At 40.5% G+C, this 10128-nt stretch overlaps 1 protein-coding gene across 3 annotated transcripts in view; it reads right to left on the reverse strand.

Moving 5' to 3' along the window:
- Tbc1d5 (TBC1 domain family member 5) overlaps positions 1-9049 on the reverse strand; it is a 454960-nt gene extending 445911 nt beyond the window's left edge. Inside the window, exon 1 of one of the 3 annotated variants that reach the window (XM_059244171.1) lies at positions 8936-9049. The gene's annotated coding sequence lies outside the window, so the exon portion shown is untranslated. Of the gene's footprint in view, positions 1-8644; positions 8868-8935 lie in introns of those variants that run through there. The other 2 variants (XM_059244170.1, XM_059244173.1) reach the window with 2 other exon arrangements.
- Positions 9050-10128: the final 1079 nt, after the last annotated feature.

Here is a 10128-nt window from a genome sequence, read left to right on the forward strand (position 1 = left end):
AAGCAACTAAGGGACATTGAGAGTGGGAGAAACAATCTTCACCCGGAATGAGGACCCTAATTCTTTATCCAATATCAATCAAAATCATACATACAAGTAACACTAGAGGGTGAGCAAGCTGTACTTGTATGTGTGTGTGTGTGTGTGTGTGTGTGTGTGTGTGTGTGTGTGTGTATAAAATAGTAAAAGTTAAGAAAAAGAGGCTATGAACTTGAAAGGGGGGCAAGAGGGAAGGGGAAGGCTATGAGCAAGGTTGGAAGGAAGAAAGGAAGGGGGAAGAAGGATGTAATTATATTTCAATTTCAAAATCCATAAAAAGTATGTGCACCCTAAATTCTTGTTAGCAATTAGTGTTACATGTACATATAGATATACTGATGAAAATTTACACCATCAACAAAATTGCTGAGCTTTCGAACCCATTCCGAAGACTTACCTTATGCTGCTCAGTATCATAGGCAATTGCTTTTCTCTAGCACATTTGGCCATGGGCAAAGATGTAGCCAATGAAGAGGCAACACTACAAGGTAACTAGAAGCCATTACTTCTCATCTTTCCCAGTTTCCTGTGGCATCCCTGGCTGGCACTGTCTCTTCCATAATTCCAGTTCCATTCAGACTATTCAGCCCTCTGATGCACTAACTTCTGCCATACAACTCTACTATGATGGTTAGTTTTAAATGTCAACTTGCCACGGCCTAGAATCACCAAGGAAGATAAAATGAAGACTTCCGTAGATCAAGTAGACCTGTGGGCAATCCTATGGGGTATGGTCTTGTTAACAGACATAGGAAGACCCAACCCACTGTGGGAGGTACATGCCATCCACTGGACCCTGAGTAAAGAAATGTAGCTGAGTATCAACATAAGAAAGCAGGCAGAGTAAATGCATTCAATGCTCTCTGCTCTTGAATGTGGGTGTGATGGAACTACTACTTGACTTCCTGGGCAAATTTAAGCCAAACAAAGCTGACGTTTTCTCACAGCAGCAGAAATGAAACTAGAACACCCAACATGTTTTGTTTCCTTGCAGAGCTATGGTGTCTATATTTGGATAATACTACCCATTCTCATCTCCACTCCAGACCTGGTGGGAGTCTGGACACTTCTTTCTATGGCAAGTATCTCAGCTGCTCATACACCCCTGTTTGGTTACTAACCAATTCCATTACCAGTGAAATCAGTCCTTGGATTAAGTTTCCTCTGTTGAATAATCTCCTAAAGTTACTGTTTTCTAGGAAAAAAAAAAATGAATTCTCAGCTGGGCATGGTGCCCTGAGCCTGTAATCTCAGCACTTGGAAGGTTGAGAAGGGAGGAGTGCCACAGTGTGAGGCCAGCCTGGGTTACACAGTGAGTACCAGGCAAACTAAAGCTACAGAGCAAAATCCTGTCTCTGGAAAACAAATCAACAAACAGAAAGAATGTATTGAATATATTTCAGCATAGTAAAGTATTAAAAACTTTCAAGTGAAGACAGCTTATTATACAAAAACATTATTCTGAACACAGATACAGAGAAAATCAGCCCTTTAAATTCTTAAAAGTAAAAATAAAGAATCTAACATTTTATTCATAGCAAAGTATTTCTCACTAGGATGAAGTCTTTACTCAGCTGCAATATTTGCCTGAATTAAATCAATCACATACAATAAAAATGTCACTTTTTTGAGACTTAGTTAGTAGAGGGGAAAATTGGAAAGATTATGGGATTTGGAGTCACTGCAGGCCAAGACATCTGTTCAGAGGCAAAAAATGTTAAGGACCTCCTGTCACTGACTTATCATTCAAATCCATAAAACTCAGGACTTTTTTTAAACTCAGAACTTTTAACAGATAAATTGAACTAGACTATTCAGTTAAAGCTATATGTTTATCCAAACATACTTCAACACATTTGCTTAAGATTATAAAATAGCAAAGTAAAAAAGAATCACCTTAAACATATGGAATACAAGCATAATCTGTAAGTAGTTCAGTGCTAACAACAGATTATCACATAAAAGACTTCTCCATTCTTTTTTCATTAATTATTACAAAAAGTCCTAGTAGACCAAGATTGATAAAATAATTCACTCTCCACATTTAATCCCAGCACTTGGGAGTCAGAGGCAGGTTAATTTCTAAGGACAGCCAGAGCTACACAGAGAAACCCTGTCTCAAAAAAACAAAGAAACAAATAAAAAAAGCCCATTCTCTTTCCATATTGTATTTAGGAAACAGGGCAGCTTCATAACAGAAAGAACATGTATTATTTTTCTTCTGAGTAAATAGCATTTCTTAATCTCTGAATGCATGGTCTTGATATCTACAAAGCAATATTTTAAAATCCCATAAATGTACAAATTAAGATCAAAGATCAATTTAAGATTACAGACACTGAAAGAATGAAAAATGTAAAAAACAAGGATATAACAGTATTAATAAGGGTCTGCTGGGTATAAAATCCAGACATTTATATAAACCACTTATCTCATTTAAAACTTTATGAGATAATTTTATGGAAAGGTTACACATATTTTCCAAGCTATCTCACTGCCAAACAACAGAAGTAGAATTTCAATTCAGCAGTATCTGGGTCTAGATTGTAATCCCATTAACAATTCTTCCTTCTTTTCTCTAGAATAAGGTGCCCTGTAGCAGGATTCTTAAAAAGTTCTTAGTAATAAGATCAAACCTGAGGCCAGTTATTGGGGTCAATGCTGGTAGATCAGAGAGACAGAACAAGCCACAGCTACCTCACCTTGCTGGATCCTCAGCTAGTCTTGTTTCCTCAGACTGGAGGCCTCTGAGTCCTCATCCAGAATGGGTCTCAGCTGAACTGTGTTGCTAGAAGACTGAACGCTTAACCAGCCAAATGCTGCTAGTTTCTGGTCCTCACGCCTTAGAAACCTTTCTGCTTTCTACCACCACTCCCTGGGATTAAAGGCTGCTTTCTGGGATTAAAGGCGTGAGTCACCATGCCTGGCTGTTTCCAATGCGGCCTTGAACTCACAGAGATCCAGAGGGATTTCTGTCTCTGGAATGCTAGGATTAAAGGCATGTGCTAACATTTTCTAGCCTAAGTATCTTGTGGCTTCTCTGTTCTCTGACCCCAGATAAGTTTATTAAGGTATACAATATTTTGGGGAACACAATACCACCACAGTGCCCTGTGGTAATATCAAAGTAAAAATAAAGTAAAACTTTTTTTTTTTTACAAAAACAACTTGATTCCTAGTTAATCTTGCATGAATCTTTAATAGCAAGCTTTCAAATAATTAACAAAAATAATTTTAGTTTAAATCACAGCTTTAATGAGTCTATGTTCAGGTTCTATAAAGTAAAGAGACTATAAGGAACTATAACATAAAGTTCCTAAGCGACTCCCAATTAATATATACTTCTTACTGATAAAGACTCAAAACTGAGATCAACATCTCCAAACCATCATCCTACCTACTTCTCTTGTGGGTTATTCACCACATGCTCACAAACTAGCCTTGCTGGCTCTTCCTACTCAACCATTCTAACTAGTTGGCTAGTAGTATATGAAAACAGGGTGAAATACTAAGTAATTGTCTACAATCCTTGTCAAAATTTTGACATCTGCTCTCTAGTAGCTACATGGGCACCAATATTTGACATACCACTCCTTTTCAAACAAAAACAAAAAATAGTCCCACTTTAAGGAATAAATGGTACTTCACAACCATGTGCATATTACGTAACTAAAACAAAAATTTCACAATAACCATATTTAAATTTACTGTACATAACACATTTTACATTTTCTAATTTTTTAGAAAATTAGAATAGCAGCCCACTAAGCTGATCACACAATCATTAGCCTATAATTAGAAGAAGGTTGCTCTAGTTCTAACCCTACTAAGAAAATGCTGGCGTAATGAGTGCTTTACCTTCTTCCTCTCCACAGAGGAGATAAAAGACAAGGAGGGAAAGAAAGGAAAAACTCTTCTCTAGCACATCAGAAGAGTTAGTTTACCAGCCCTCCCAACACAAAAGATCTATAACTAATCACTTTAACCATTTTAATTGTAGGCAACTCAGTACATTCATAAAGTCTGACCAATTTCACCACCATTTTCAGACTTTCATCTCAAACAAACTGCAACAACCAAATATTTGCCAAGGTCTATTTTAGGCAACTCTTCACTGATATTTATAAAGCTATTCTAAACTCACATACAAATAAAGTGAAAACAGAATAATAGACTCATATAGCTACATGATCAAGGCTCAACTAATTATGAAAATCTACAATGTCTAATCACAAAACCTTGTTACTTCACCCATACAGACTTAAACACGAAAACTACAGATTCTTTCCATCTAATCACAAAGGTGTTAATTAAAATAGTATTTACAATAATTTCCTGACATCTTCAGATGCTAACTTTTTTTTTTTAAAAGATTTATTTATTATGGATACAGTGTTCTGCCTGCATGTATGCCTGTAGACCAGAAGAGGGCACCAGATCTCATTACAGATGGTTGTGAGCCATCTGTGAGTTGCTGGGAATTAAACTCAGGACCTCTGGAAGAGCAAGCAGTGCTCTTAACCTCTGAGCCATCTCTCCAGCCCCAGATGCTAACTTTTATTTTATTTATTTTGTTTGTTTATTTATTTTAAGACAGGGCTTCACTATGTAGCCCAGGTTGGCCTGGAACTCACTCAGTAGACCAGGCTGGCCTCTATCACATAGAGACTACTTTGTCTCTACCTCCCAAGTGCTGTGGTTAAAGGTGACCACAGTCATGCCTGGCAAGGTGCTGCAATTTTAGAAATACAATCAATTTAACTATGGAAAAGATGTGCTGTCATGAAGTTATTCAGTGATTAAATACTGCAGTGACTTCTAAATAATTTCTTGAATAAACTGATTTTATAATGGATTATTAGCCACTACAAAAGAACTACAATGTTTCAAATGAAAATTTTATACAGATTTCTCCTGTTTCACCAGTATTGTAAAGCCATTGAGCAGAAACTATTGTTTTTTCCACTAAAATTCCAGTATATTAGTATGTCAAAAATAGGATGTTTTCTTAGCAGAACACTATAAAAATAATCTAGGAATGCTTATGAGTATCATTATTCTACATAACAAGTCATGACTAATTAGAAAGGTCTATTTCTGAAGTATAATTTTAATAGATCTGTTTGACCTAAATATGTCAGAATTACAGAATGTGAAGATACAACTTCACCCCCCCCCACCAAAAAAGAATAATATTGGATTTACAAAAGAGTTAAACTAAAACAATGAAGAGATACATGAAAAATCCTACAAGCAATAATAACTTCTCAAGTTTCAGTCCACACAGCATATAACATATTATCATTCCAGTGGTCTATCCATATTGAAATAACTACTCTAGATAGACACAAATGCACTACAATTCAGACTGATACAGAGGATGACACAAAAAGAGAGTTGAGGGAAGGGAATATATTAATTTGTAATAAACGCACGCTATTAAAATTAAAAATATAATCCACTATCCACCACTATCCGCCTTCCTACTTTTTCAGTATTCAAGTATCTTTTTTTTTCTTTTGTGTGTGTTTTCAAGTATCTTAATGATCAATGGTTTGTGGTGATATTTTATTTGTGATGAAATGTGGTGATATTTTATTTGTGCTTTAATAAATAAAGCTTGTCTGGAGATCAGAGGAAAAGGCCAGCCATTATAAGTAAACACAAAAGTCAGATGGCAGAACAGCAAGGCATATAGGTGTGGGTAGACAGAAGTATTTTGCATTTGGAAGCTGCAGAGTTGGTGAGGTGGTGACATTAGCTGTGGCTTTCCCTATTTCCCTGATATCTCAGGTTTTCACCCCTGTATCTGACTCCATGTTTTTTTTATTTAATAAGACCGTTTAGAAATTCATCTACAAGGCGCACGCCTTTAATCCCAGCACTTGGGAGGCAGAGGCAGGCGGATCTCTGTGAGTTCGAGGCCAGCCTGGGCTACCAAGTGAGTTCCAGGAAAGGCGCAAAGCTACACAGAGAAACCCTGTCTCGAAAAACCAAAAAAAAAAAAAAAAAAGAAAAGAAATTCATCTACAATGGTTAGTTTTTATTGCCCTTAACAACCAAATGGAAAGTCAGTAATTCGATTAAATTCTAAATCTAAATATTAAGAAAACAAATATAAAGTGACAAATAGAAATAAATTTAATCAATATCCCAAAGCTAAGTATTAGGATAAAATAAAAGTATAGGGGAAAAAAGCCTAATGTATGAATTATGTATGAGGGGTGAAGGGAGAGCAGACATAGGTAGAACATGAAGGGCTGAAAAATTTTCCAAGTCAAAGCAAAGATGACACATTTTACATTTAGCAGTGACAGAAGAAACTTAAAGAGATCGGGACAGCAAGTATATACAAATAAGTGCAAGCAAAATACAACTTTACAAGTACATCTTACTCATCTTACTCAGAAAGGAGCATAAGCATTGAGGCTTTTCAATTTTGCATTGAGGCTTTTCATTTTAGATGAAAACAGAGGAAATAAAAAGTGACAATTTTTACTTTTAAAATGAAAATAAATCTCCTAATCAAAAATACAAATATAACTCATCAATTTACTTTCTAAATAATAGTAATAATAAGGCTGTTTACAAGTTAATTAAGATTTATTTACAAGGATTCCAAAGTTAGCCAGTGAGAATCTAGCTTAGCATTAGCTATGTAAATCAGGAATGTGATTTACCCTTCCAGTTTCTATTTCCTTAGAAGTTGTGAAGATAAAGTGAATTAAGATATGTAATGTGTTTAGAATATAAAGAAACAAGGTAAAGTGATAACTAAAATTAAGACTATAACAGTTATGAGACTGGAAGTACTTGCTATTAAACTTTCATAAAGTTCTTTGAAACTTAACTACTTAGCTGGTACACGGGCTCTACATTCAATTCCTTGTACCATAAAAATAGTACAACCATTTTTATGTATGTAAAGCATAAGAAGTTATATGGAACAGTTTAAACTTATATTTACATTACAAAAGTTACATGAAGAAAAGAAAAGCTGAATCTAGTTAGGTCACCCTTTGTGTGGCTCTCAACCGTTTAAAAAACATGCTTCAAATCTCAAGAACACACTACCCAATTGAGGCAACACTTGATATCAGACACAGTGCTTTTGCCAATAAAGAAACTTTCACCGAGCATTACATTTGGACTCAAGATCTATGCCTTACTAAAACTCAACGAATTGGTGAGCAAATTTTTCAAGAAGTACACCAACTATTATAACAAAAGACAAAAGACCCCAAACAAAAATGTGATGTAGGCACCACACAACACATAGATCATGGGATTTGGACTTGTTTTCCTTCCCCTGAAATCCAGAGCTGGCTCACTCTGAGCCCACTACCAAGCTTCTTTACTTCACCCTGCCACTGAACCTTCCTCTGCCCGGCCATCTCTACCTAAGGCGTTAGCTACATCTTTGGTACAGAACAGGATCTTTCTTGTCCAGCACCACAGGAGAAATGAATACCAAGTTGTATCAATATCACATCTACTAAGTTAGCATCACATTTTAACAAGAGCCCAAGTGAGTCAGGTTTGACCAATACTCTCTATCTCACTGCTGCATTCCTTTACATTCAAATTAGTAGATATGGTAATGGACACCAAGACCTGGAATCGGACAAAACCAAAGACAAATAACATAAAAGTGAATTTCTTTGCCACTGTATTCAAAGTTTCCTGTTCTACAGTGCCCACACTTGATGCATCCTGTGCCACAGCACAACACTAATAATAGTTGGTTTTATGCATTGTATTTTGATGTACTACGTTACAAATGCGCTAACATTTCTGCACAATGCAGCCCCATCAGTTTAATATGTAACCTGTATGTTAAAAGTTTCCAGATTCAGTTCAATTCACAGATGAGAAATGAGATTCTGCAGAAAGTGATGGGGGTACGGGGTGTATAAAAAAATGTAAACTAAACTACTGGCATTCTCGAAGGCTGAATTAGTTAATAACTTAAAACATTGAAACTCAAACTATTCATAGCTAGTATTGTCGCTTCTGCACAGAATGTTTTGGAAGATTAGTACATTTCCAGAAAAAAAACAAAAAAAACAAAAACAAAAACAAAAACAAAAACGAGGGGGGAGGGCAACTTTCACCACAGTTTTTCCTGACAGGCCTCGAACTTTCACGCTGGTGTGAATAACTTAAGGAGCGCTACAACTAATGAAGGCAGAAGGGTTTCTCTTCAGAGGCTGCTCATCCCAGGGCTCGAGCACCTTGACTTCCGGCCTGTGAAGGAAACGTGCTGCCCAGGGCTGAAATAAACAGGGGAACCGACCAAGGAGGAAGTCGGGTTGGCTGAGGCACCCGGCTCTGCCCGGCGGCTCGGTGGCCTCAACCCGGGCCTCCAGCGGGGCCGCCTCGCTCGCCGGCTCGCCCGCCGCAGACAGCCCCCGCCCGCCTCCTCCCCAGCCCGCGCGGGTGCACGGGCGAGCGCGGCCGCCCGCCTCAGGCCTTCCCGGGCGGCGGGACGGGCCCGGCGGGGCTGAGGGGCGGCCGGGGAGGGAGCGACGGCGTGTGCGGCTGGCCGGGGAGGGCGGCGGGGAGGGGAGGCGCTTTGTCACCGTTAGCATGGTTCTGTTGTTACCTGTGCGCAGCAGGGCTCCCCAGCTCCTAGTCCCTGAATCCTCCTCCCTCCTCTCCCTCTCTCTCTCTCTCTCTCTTTCTCGCTTTCTCTCTCTCTCTCCTCTCTCTCCCCCTCAGACTGCCGGGCTCTCGTGGAACCTGCCACCCGACCAGCGAGAGACGGGCGGGAGGTGGCGGCGGTGACCAGCGGGCACGTGACCACGCTCCCGCCGTAACGGCGTCCGCCTCCCGCCGCGCGCCCGCGCGCCCGCCCGCCCGCCCCGCCCTCCAGCCAGCCAGCCCGGCGCTCCACCTTAGTGACCTCGCGTGTCCGGGGGCCGGTGCGCAGGCGCGGCCGGGCTCGGCGGGGGCCAGGTGTCTGACTGGGTGGGCACGGGGCGAGGAGGTAAGGGCGGAAGTCCGGGGCCCCAGGCGCTGCCCGGGCCGCAGCGGTGCGCATGCGCGCGGGGCCTGGGCCGCCCTGGCGCCGGCGTCCGCAGAGAGCCCAGCTGCAGCCTGGGAGCCGGCCCCGGGCCGCGATCCCGGGTCCCCGGAGTCCGGCTGGCGAACGTCTCAGGCCCCTGGCGCTGCTGCCCGGGAACTCCCAGGTCCTTGTAACCTGTCCATGCCTCTATGGTCTACAGCTGTGGAGTGGCTGGCTGCTCCGGCCACACGCCCCGGTTCCCAGGGACTCTTAGCACTTTGTGAAGACCTTCGTATGAAGCCAGAGAGAGGTTATGTTTCTAGCCAGCCCACGCCGCTAAAACCACAGAGGTTTTATCTTCTCATACCTTGAGTCTAGTCTCCCTAACAGTCTGATGACTGACAGTTTGGGCAGATGACCACCCCCTGGTCTTGTCGCCCTGCGTCCCCTCATGATATACAGAGTTTTACCTTTAACCTCCAGCACTGGAATACTGCTGTTTGCTTCTCCAACAGAAACGCATTTGAGTGATAATGATAATTACAGTGACAAATACCTCATACAGTCTTTTTTAATGCATCTCTTATTAGTCTATCTTTACCAAAAAAAAAAAAAAAAAAAAAAAAAAAAGGCTCAAAAGGAAATAGGTTGCTATGTTCAGAATAAAGAAATGGAGGCAGAGAAAGGTCAGAAGTTAGCTACCTTCCAAGGAAGGTATACCACACGTCACACAGGGATTCCCTTTTTTTCTAATGCCCTTCTTGCTGTAGCAGAAGCTGAACGCGTTGAATGGGCTAAGTTAGTGCTTCTGGCTAGATGTAATCACTGCTGATAAATAAAATGTAAAAAATGCCCTCACTGAAAGTTCTGCTACACTCATAATGACATTAGACTGCTGGATTCTGAGAGGGTAGAGAAACGGGACTAGCAACAGAATCCTAAGAAACATGAGGATGCATCGTACAAAGAAACAGGACGGAAGCTGTTGTGTACATACTGCTAGCTTTTCCCAGCTAGCAGTCAGCCATATGATGGCTTTCTACAGAATATAATGGACTTTCTTCCCCAGTCCCCACATGTCC

This window comes from Peromyscus eremicus, chromosome 16_21, assembly GCF_949786415.1.
Source record: "Peromyscus eremicus chromosome 16_21, PerEre_H2_v1, whole genome shotgun sequence".
Lineage (NCBI taxonomy): Eukaryota > Metazoa > Chordata > Mammalia > Rodentia > Cricetidae > Peromyscus > Peromyscus eremicus.